Source organism: Otolemur garnettii, unplaced genomic scaffold (assembly GCF_000181295.1).
Source record: "Otolemur garnettii isolate 467f Iridium unplaced genomic scaffold, OtoGar3 scaffold00026, whole genome shotgun sequence".
NCBI lineage: Eukaryota > Metazoa > Chordata > Mammalia > Primates > Galagidae > Otolemur > Otolemur garnettii.
In genome coordinates this window covers 1,589,938-1,599,184 of record NW_003852421.1, presented here as the reverse complement: position 1 = coordinate 1,599,184, position 9,247 = coordinate 1,589,938, and the positions used below count along the sequence as shown (strand labels likewise).

General features: G+C 46.7%; 1 pseudogene; it reads right to left on the bottom strand.

Annotated features, from left to right (window-relative positions):
• Window positions 1-1,705: 1,705 nt before the first annotated feature.
• On the bottom strand, window positions 1,706-3,843 carry LOC100951661 (annotated as a pseudogene).
• Between the last annotated feature and the right edge of the window lie 5,404 nt (window positions 3,844-9,247).

Here is a 9,247-nt window from a genome sequence, read left to right as displayed (position 1 = left end):
AAGAGCGAGGAGGTCTGTGAGGAGCTATTGCTGTGAGGGCTTTAGGGTGGAAGCAAGGCAGGTCTTAACTCTAGTCGGAGCCATTTTTTGTTTTATTTCCTAGAGTGTGGCTCTGAACAAGGACGTCCTACAAACTTCTGAGGGGGTTTCAGTTTTGCAGTAACTTCTTAGAGAGCTCAGAACATCAAGGAACAACATCTTCTTGGGACACTCAGTTGTGGACTGGCTTTCATCTCATTTTCTTCAGCTGATTTATTTTCACTTATTATTGCTATTATTTTAAAAGGAGATGCTGTGTATTTGGTCACATGGAATTATAATAACTCAGCCGTGAAGGAGGCCACCCTTTGAGACTCTGGCAAGAACAGGGGAAATTCCTTTCAACACTAGCCCCGAGGAATTCTCATGATCCTGGTTTCCATTTTGGTCAAAACGAAGATGAAAGGACTTGATCCAGCATTGAGAAGAACTATAATTTTGATTCTGAGCGAGGCACAGCTAGATGAAAAACCAGGCTAACCTTTTATCTGTTATATGAATGGGGGAACACATCCTGTTACAAATCAGACAACAATTGTGCATTAAATTTCTGCTGCAGGCCTCATCTCTAAAATCAAAGCCTTGTAGGCAAGAAGCAACTATGAGACAGTGGATTCACTGATTGATTTTTCCACTGAAGTGTTGGGAGATAATATTATTGAATGTGTGCCTCCTTTTTGGCTTTGTATTTTTGTAACAAATTTAGAAATGCAATCAGGAATAGCTATTTTCCTAGAGAAAATTTCCAATCGGTAAAAGTAGGACAACTGGATCTGGGTAACCATAGACATTCTTGCTTGGAGGGTTCTTTCTTACTCCCTCTGGCTCCCAGCACTTCTGATGTGGGTAACTCTACTGACGTTATTACTTCTCAGTTCGGTATTCTTTTTTATTTTTAAATTGTGGTCTTATATGAGGTCGGATTTTAAGTTTGAAAAGTCATCCTAGAAGAAGGGCTATATACCTTATTGCTGAATATCACTATAGTCACCTTTGAAGTACTCCTCTGGGCCATCTGGTGACCACAGTGACATTTGGCAATGAGGTATGTAGCACTTTTTCTGGGACGAGTTCAAGAACTTAATTGTCACACCTTGTAAGACAACAACTCTGATGGCCATTCCAGAAAAAGCGTTCCAAAATTGCTTCAAAGGGTGGACTAGGCACTGGCATTAGTGCAGAGCTGCCCAAGGGATACCTTGAAGGTAACTGTAGTGATTGATATTCAGCAATGAGTTATGTAGCACTTTTTCTAGGATTAGTTCACGAACTTAATTGTCCAACTTTATATACATAATATAAAATTAACAATCTTAAATTTACCATCACCACCACACATCTCTGGAACATTCCCATCATGCCACACTGAAGCTCTGTCCCCATGAGACATGAACTCCCCACTCCCTACTCCCCTAACCCCCCTGGCTACCCTCATTCTCCTTTCATCTTTATCAGTTTGATTTCTTTTTTTTTTTTTTTTACAATAAGAAAAGAACTTTATTGTTATTATTTTTCTGTGTAAAACTTAAGGTTTTTTTGTTTTGTTTTTTTAAAGAAAAAGTACCAAAGGGGATTAGCTCAATTCATCCATTTCTCAGTTGTTTGCTTCCCACCATCCTCCAATATTCATCCCAAATATTTGGGAGGTGAAGAGAGGGGGAAGCAGCTATTCAGAGTCTGAGAACATAGTAATCTCTGGATCACAGTGTAGCCACACTCATCTTGTAAGTACTGGGCAGGGAGGCTGTGACTGGGGGTGTTGGGACAGCTGGACTGGAGAAGGGCTGCAGATGGAGGTGGTCACCAAGCTATGGCTGGGAGAGTCCACCCTTGTGGAGGAATCAGCAACCAGGGCCATGGAAGCCAGGGAGGATGGTGAGCTGGGCTGGATACATATCATCTTCCCCTTCTTTGCATCCACTGCCCTTTGCCTCTCTACATAGGTGTTTCCTAATGACGCTGATCCTGTTTGCTTCTTCTCCTTTTGAGATTTCTTGCTGGGAGAGGTGGAATCTCTCCAGGTGTGAGGAGAGACACCTTCACCGAAAGAGGTGGAGGTGACGACAGCTGCCCCACTCTCTAAGACAGTGGTGAGGGAGCCCTCTGATTGCTTCCTGGACGAGAAAGTGTCTATCTCCTCGGGAGAAGAGTTGTTGGTATCCAGGGGCAATGCTTCAGTCTGTAGCTCAAAGAGCTGAAATGCAGGGCTCTCTTCCTCTAAGGCAATTCCCCAGGCTATCCTCCATTACTTTCAACATCTATGCTGAAGGGTGTCAGGGCCCTTTCAACACTAATGATGGTGACACCATGAGTCCTTCATTTTGCTGCTCCCCTGAAGACCTGCTGATCCCTTTGGCAGGTTCCAGGTTCTTTTCAGTGGAGATCTGTGGTAGGCTTATGGGGCTCTTGTCTCCATCCTTACCTGCTTTCTCTTCCTCTTCATTATCCCCCTGACCCTCCAGCATCGATTCCAGATCTTGGTCTTCTTCAGAATGTGTGGCCTCCTCCTCTACCTCTTCTCTTCATCATCACTTTCCACATCATCTTCATCATCTGTCTCAGCCCTGGAGGTAGGTGGAAGGCACTCCTGGGATGCCATTCCACTAGGACTCTCACCAGAATCCAAGGAGGCTTTGGGGGGCTCTGCAGAATGAGAAGTACCTTGAGGAAGCCAGGCTCTTCTGGTCTTTCTCTCGCCCTCCTGACTTTTGTCTTGCATCATCACATATTTGGAGATACCCTTATCCAGTCAGCTTACGACCAAAGTCCGAATTTCCTGAAGGCCAATGCGGGATTTGATAATGCATGGTCAATGCCTGGTCTACAGTCATCTGCAACATGGCAGCCAAAGTTGTAGATGAGATAGAGGTGATGTCACTCCTGTAACCTGATGCCTACATCTCAGAAGGCATCCTGAACCATAAGCTGGAGCTGCTCCCTTCCCAGTGGCTCAAAGCACATGTCCATAGTCAGAGAAGGTATCAGGCTTGTTGATGAGCTGTTCAGTGCACCTATTAACCTTTGGGTAGCAGGTGCCACCATAGGGGATGCTCTGTTCTATGACACAGCCAGTCAGTGAAGAGCAATCTTCCAGTTCACAGATGCCAAAAGAAACCAATAAGCTTATGTTACATTCATGCTTCCTGCGGGTATGTGGAGTCTGGGTCATTCGATTCTGAGAGATCCAATTCCTTTCTCTGCAGCTGGTGGATCTCTGCCACATAGATGCCAGCAGTGCTCCAAGTGCTGGATCTGGGAACCAAGGGTCCTTGAGGCCTTAGAGGCAGTGGTTTCAGCATTTGTGGGATCTGAGGAGTCTGTGGGACTGTTATTCCCAGAGGTCCCATTGGAGGTGGTGGCAGCAGGGTGCAGATTAAGCTTCTTTTGGCTGAGTGGGCCTTGAAAACAGTGCAGAGCTCATTGAAGTAGACATGGAGCTTAGCTGGCTGGTGCTGGGCCTGAGACAGGACCTGAGAGACAATGCTGCAGAACTCTGCTGAGGCCAAAAACAAAGACTGGGTACACTGCCTCCAGCCATAGAGGAATGGGACCACCTTGGGGTGATCCACTGTGGGCATCTTACACAGTTTAAGGAACTCTTCAAACAGCTTCTTGTTCTCCAATTTGTAGCATTTCTTGCCACCGGAACTACTGCTTGCTCCATCCCCATGGGGTTCAGAGGAGCCACGGACTTCTGAGCCAGGCGAGGCTGGACTGGGGGGGTGGGTGAGAGAGCCCTGGATGAACAGATGCTTCATCTTCTTCATCATCATCCAGCAGGATGATGCTGTTAGCAGTGGCCATGGGAGATCAAATCCCCCAGAGGGAGGAAGTGTTGGAGTTTTCGAAATTCCTGCTGGAAGGGGATGGGGACTCAGAAAAAGCCCCTCCAGCATAGTCCCATCCCTTCATCTCACACATTTTGCAATCGTTGTGGGTTTCAGCAACATCTAGCCTTGACCAACAGTGTCCTCATTGCCTCTTTTCAGTCACCACGAATTCTAAACCATCTTTTCTTTTTGACACAGAGTCTTACTCTGTCTCCCCAGGTAGAGTGTGTGGTGTTATAATTCACTGCAACCTCAACCCCCTGGGCTCAAACAATCCTTCTGCCTCAGCCTCCCAAGTAGCTGGGACTACAGGCTGTGTCATTATTCCCAGCTAATTTTTTTTATTTCTGGTAGAGATGGGTTCTTGCTCTTGCTCAGGCTGGTCTCGAACTCCTGGCCTCAAGCAGTCCTCTCACTTTGGCCTCTCAAGTGTGCTAGGATTACAAGCATGAGCCTCCACAGGAGCCCTAAATGCTTTTTGGGCCCTTCAAGTGAGGTGGTGGCAAACTTAGAGTCCCCACCCCTAGTTCCACTCCTCACGTGTATTTCCAGTCTGTCTCATTTCCCACTATTTCTCATATTTGGCAAGCTGATTCTGCTTCGTTTTCCCAGTATTTCCCAATACTTCTCCTATTTGCCAAGTAGATTCTTCCTCCCAAACCCAGGACCACCTACACCCTGAATTTTCCTACACCCCCCTTGAACAAGTAACACACTTCTATCCACACCACCTCCGGTGTTTGCTCTCTTTTTCACTCAAACACATCAAACCCACACCCCACCCCATCCTGGACGATCACCCCAACTCCTAGACTCTCTGAGGCCAAAGAGGTTCCCTCCCAACAATCCATTCTCTTTTCCCCTTGTTTAATTATCCCCGAATTTCACCCTCTGATGGACTTCCTCAACCCGGGGCTTTAGGTTGGAGATATTTCACCTTCAGTCCCTCCCCTCTGACCTCACCCTGATTTTCTCCATTCTCTGTTATCTGTAACCAATCGTGAGCCCCCACTGGGCAGCTCTCCTGATTTCTCCGGGATCTCAACCCGGGTCCCGTGGTCCTGTGCATGAGCTTTCTGCCAATCACCCCTACCCACCGCCACCACACTCCAAGGACAGGAAGGTACCGCAGCTTATCCTTCAGACCCAGGGCAGGGTCTCTCCCATACCTGTCCCTCAATATCCCTGCCCCTCCTTCTCTCCCCGCAGAGTCCCCACCTGAGAAATAGTCTCTGGAGGCGACCCCGGCAGCTGATCTCAGAGCCTTGCATGGTTCCCTTCGCCTTTCTTCCCCTTCGCCTTTCTTCCCCGGCTCACCACAGCCCCACTGTGGACCGGAGGAAGCCACAGAGTTTGCACCTACGTGCACCTCAGCGCGGCCATATTGTGTCCCTAGGAGTTTGATTAATCTACCCCTAGTGAAATCATTATTTGTCCTTTTGTGATTGGCTTATTTCACTTAGCATAATATCCTCATAGATTTGGTTTTCTTTTACTCTGTCTTTAAAATATTTCCGTTTATCCCCCCCCCCACCCCATTTAAACTTTGGAAAGGTCATCAACGGAATTTTAAAAACACTCTCTGAGCCTGGAAATTTTGAAGCTCAAGTATGTATCCGTAAAACACCATATTGCTTGCAGCAGAGCGGAACATCTCAGAGGTGAAAAATCAAATGGCCTGACGCCTCCCTGGTGAAGGAGAGAGTTGTGTTAAGTGGCGCCAGCTGGGAACCTCCTGTACAGCAGGGCGCCGAGCCTGCGGGCCCGTGGCCAGGGGCCGGGGACGCTCTGCAGATGTGCCCTGCTCACTGCCGGGGCTGGTGGTCACGCTGCCCTCCCGGGGCTGCAGCGACAGCTGCCGGTGGAGCGGGGCTGCCAGCGGCTCTGGAGGGAGGCATCTGCCCGGGCTCCCGCCGGAGGGGAGGAACAGAAGGCAGCTGTGTGGAAGCATCCGCGAGGGCAAAAGCAGAGGACACAGAAAAAACACCCTCGACCTTCCTGCGCGCCCAGCCTCCAAAGCACAGCGCCCCCGGCTCTGTCACTGCGTCTCCTCAAAGTCAGGGAATACTGCGGGAGCTGTTTCCCCCCTTCTGTATTCAGGCCTGGCAGCTTGTTCTTGGCCAGAGAGGGCTCACCAAGTCACACAAATGCTGCAACAAGTGGGGGAGGGGCTGGGCCGGGACACCAGCCGGTTCGTCTCCCAGACGTGGCTTTTCAAAGCTCTTTGGGGTTTTCTTATATCTCGGCAGCAATGCAAATAATCTCTAAGAACCGTGACGCTGTCTTTTTCAAAGAAATGTAATTTGCTACTGTCAATAACACAGATTTCCCACCCAGAAGAGCGAATGTCAGATTGCTATTTATCAAATCGTTTATACTCTGATGACTAATGGAAAATACAATGGCAATTTGTTACTGTTTTGGCATTGTTTGCTATCAGAAATGACACTGGAACAAAGGGGTAATCAGTTACATTGCATTCAAAATTTATTTTCTCCCGAGGGAGTAGACACATTCACATATCAATAGGAGTTGATAACCATAATGTGTATAGCCTTTATAAATTATCTATGTAGCAATTTTCACTTTAAAAAGCCATGTTCCCATATATCAGTTCATTTTGGCATCCTAAGAATGTTTATGATATTGCTTCAGTTGAAAAGAATGAGACTTAAAGGAGAAATGGCTTGTCTAAGGCTATATAGGAAGTCAATTGGGGCTAAAATATAGGTCTCCTGAGTCTTAAACTAGAGCTGTTTCCATTAAACTATACTAGAGAAGAACGTGTCAGGCCACAGAACGGAGGTGAGAGATTGTGTTCTTCTTTCTCCAACCGACTTCCTCCCATTCCCAGCCCACGCAGTCCTGAGTAGTGATTACTTGAAAATCAAGGGGATATACTATCAGATTAAACTATATAAAACTGCCATTTTTTAAAGATTAAAAGAGTCAAGAATCAACAATTTTGTGTTTCAAACTAATCATTTCCCCCAAAGTCATATAGATTACATTACCCATGTAGCAGCAAATTTGGCCAGTTGCTTTGCTTTCAATTTTGCTGCCCCTTAATCTGAATCAGCCAGTGACCTCAGATCGTTGTTTTAGTGGCCTTTAAAACCAAATTGAGCCAATTACAGAGGCAGCTGGCCAAACTGTGCAATTAACCCCAAACCAGGCAATTCAGGGTTATGTAAATACAGCTCACAAATGACCAGCCCACAAGAATTTTCAACAGGTCTAACCTGCTTCTGCTCTGGTTACTGCACATTTTGCCTGAAAAAGGAATTAAATCTGTATCCTTTTCTGTTCTCTGGCATATGTTTGTATGTGTTCTGGTGAGTGGGAGATTTCCAAGGCTATTACAGGGGGATCATTAGAGAATCAGGAGGGATATTGGCTGAATGTCAAGAATGAGGAGGGAAGGAGCAGAAAGTTTAAGCAGCTGAAGAGACACACGTTAGAATCATTCATTCTCAGCACCCTGTGGGAGCTGGTTAACTTACTCTACTGGTCAGGCTTCCCGCCATCTGGAGTGAAGTTGGGATGCTCCTACCTGGGAAGGACAGGCTCCAGGTGGGGGCAGCCTGGCAGAAGGGTGGTGGCCACCACTGCTAGAAGATAGAGCTTCTCTTTCCCACAGACAGCAGGGTAGCAAGGACAGCACTTTCAGCATTTTCTGCTTTTATGAACCACTTGATATTGGGCGTGAAACGGTATCAAGCCATGAAGCCTCTGGTGCTGCTGATTTGGAGAAGCAGTGCTTCTGAGGTCCCTGTTTCTAGCCACTAGGGGTTCATTTCCACTTGGTGCTCCATGTGGGAAGAGATTACAAGAGGGCAGGGCAGAAGAGCAGTGGTTCCTGCAGGGAGGTGACAGATCCATGGGCTAAAGTTAGAAAGACAGAAAGGGGCAGCTGTTCACAACTCCAGTATGAATTTGGCAGACCATGCTGGAGGGAGGCAAACTCTTCTGTAAAGCCAAGGGAGGATGACTTGGTAGAAGTCAGCTCGCTGGAAAAAATAAAAAAACAACCTTGGTTTATAACATTTGCCAATTTCCATGGTATAAAAATACTCCCACTGTGACCAATTTTAAACTGCCAATAGTTTTAACAATTGGCTTGTGGAAATTCTGGATGTTTGATAATCTCTCGAGAGCCTGGCTCCCAAATAGCATCAACTCGGTGGCTTAAAAACTGAAATCAGGCAACTGTTATAAGCGCAATTAAAACATAAAGATCTTGGGGTGAGAAGCAAGTGTTTCAGGGTGCGCTCAGCCTGTGCCCTGTTGTACTTGTCTCCCTTTCCTTGTATGTTCTCCAAAGAGCAGTGCTCCATCCCTTGGGTCCAGACAACCTGACCCACTCAGTCATCACCCCTGAAGTCTTCCTGGAAGATGCCCTCTTACACCAGCCATTGCAGTAATAGGTGCTGTGCCTGTCCAGGTGCAGCTTGGTTTCTCCACCATGGCCGAGTGGGTGGGGGAGATTGCCTGTCTCCTAGAGGGGAGATGTTGAGGACCTGTCACTTTTCAGGAGCATGGACTGGTTTCAGTGGGACCCCTAGTAGGTCCCACTTATAATTTAAAATAGCCACGTCCAAGAGTAGAAATTCAGTTCAGTGGTTAGGAAGGTAGAATTCAGCTTTTAGGTAGCAGAGAACTATAGACTGGGCTTACTCAAAAAGAAATTTGCATGACTCTAACTGAAAGCATTCAGTGTTGAATAATAACTTTTTCTCCCAGGTATGCACACATGAGGGCTGTGTCTGTGTTCCGGTCAACACACTTTTTAAAGCTTGTCCTCAGGTTCCTGAGTGTAAACATGAGTGGCAGAAATGAACCGAGTCTAGGCCCCATCTGTTCCATGGTGCTGTGCTTTGGGGATGCTGCTGGTGTCCCCACTTTCCTGGTGTGCCTTGGGGATGCTGCTTCCCACACTTTTCTATAAGGCTTCCAGTCCCTTTGTACATTTATTTGATGGTCTGTTTTTGTACTCCTATTTCCACCAAACATCAATATTTAACTGTACCTTGAAGAAGATGTTTTTGGACTAAACAAACTTGGGGGTACCCTAGTACCCTAGCTAGGTTAAACTAGCACTTGATTGTGAGTCGTCTTCAGAATCACTGATAGTCAGGGTATATTACATATCTTTAAAAGGGAAACTTAATGCTCTTGGATTCTTAAATGTTTTGACCTCAAATTATCCCCCCCCCCACAGGAGACTATATTAGTTTCCTAGGGCTGCCATAACAAAGTGCCACAAATCAGGTGGCTTAAAACAATAGAAATTTATTTTTTCATAGTTTTGGAGGCGGGAATTCTGAAATCATGGTGTTGGCAGGGCCATGCTCTGTCTGAAGGTTCTAGGGGTAGGA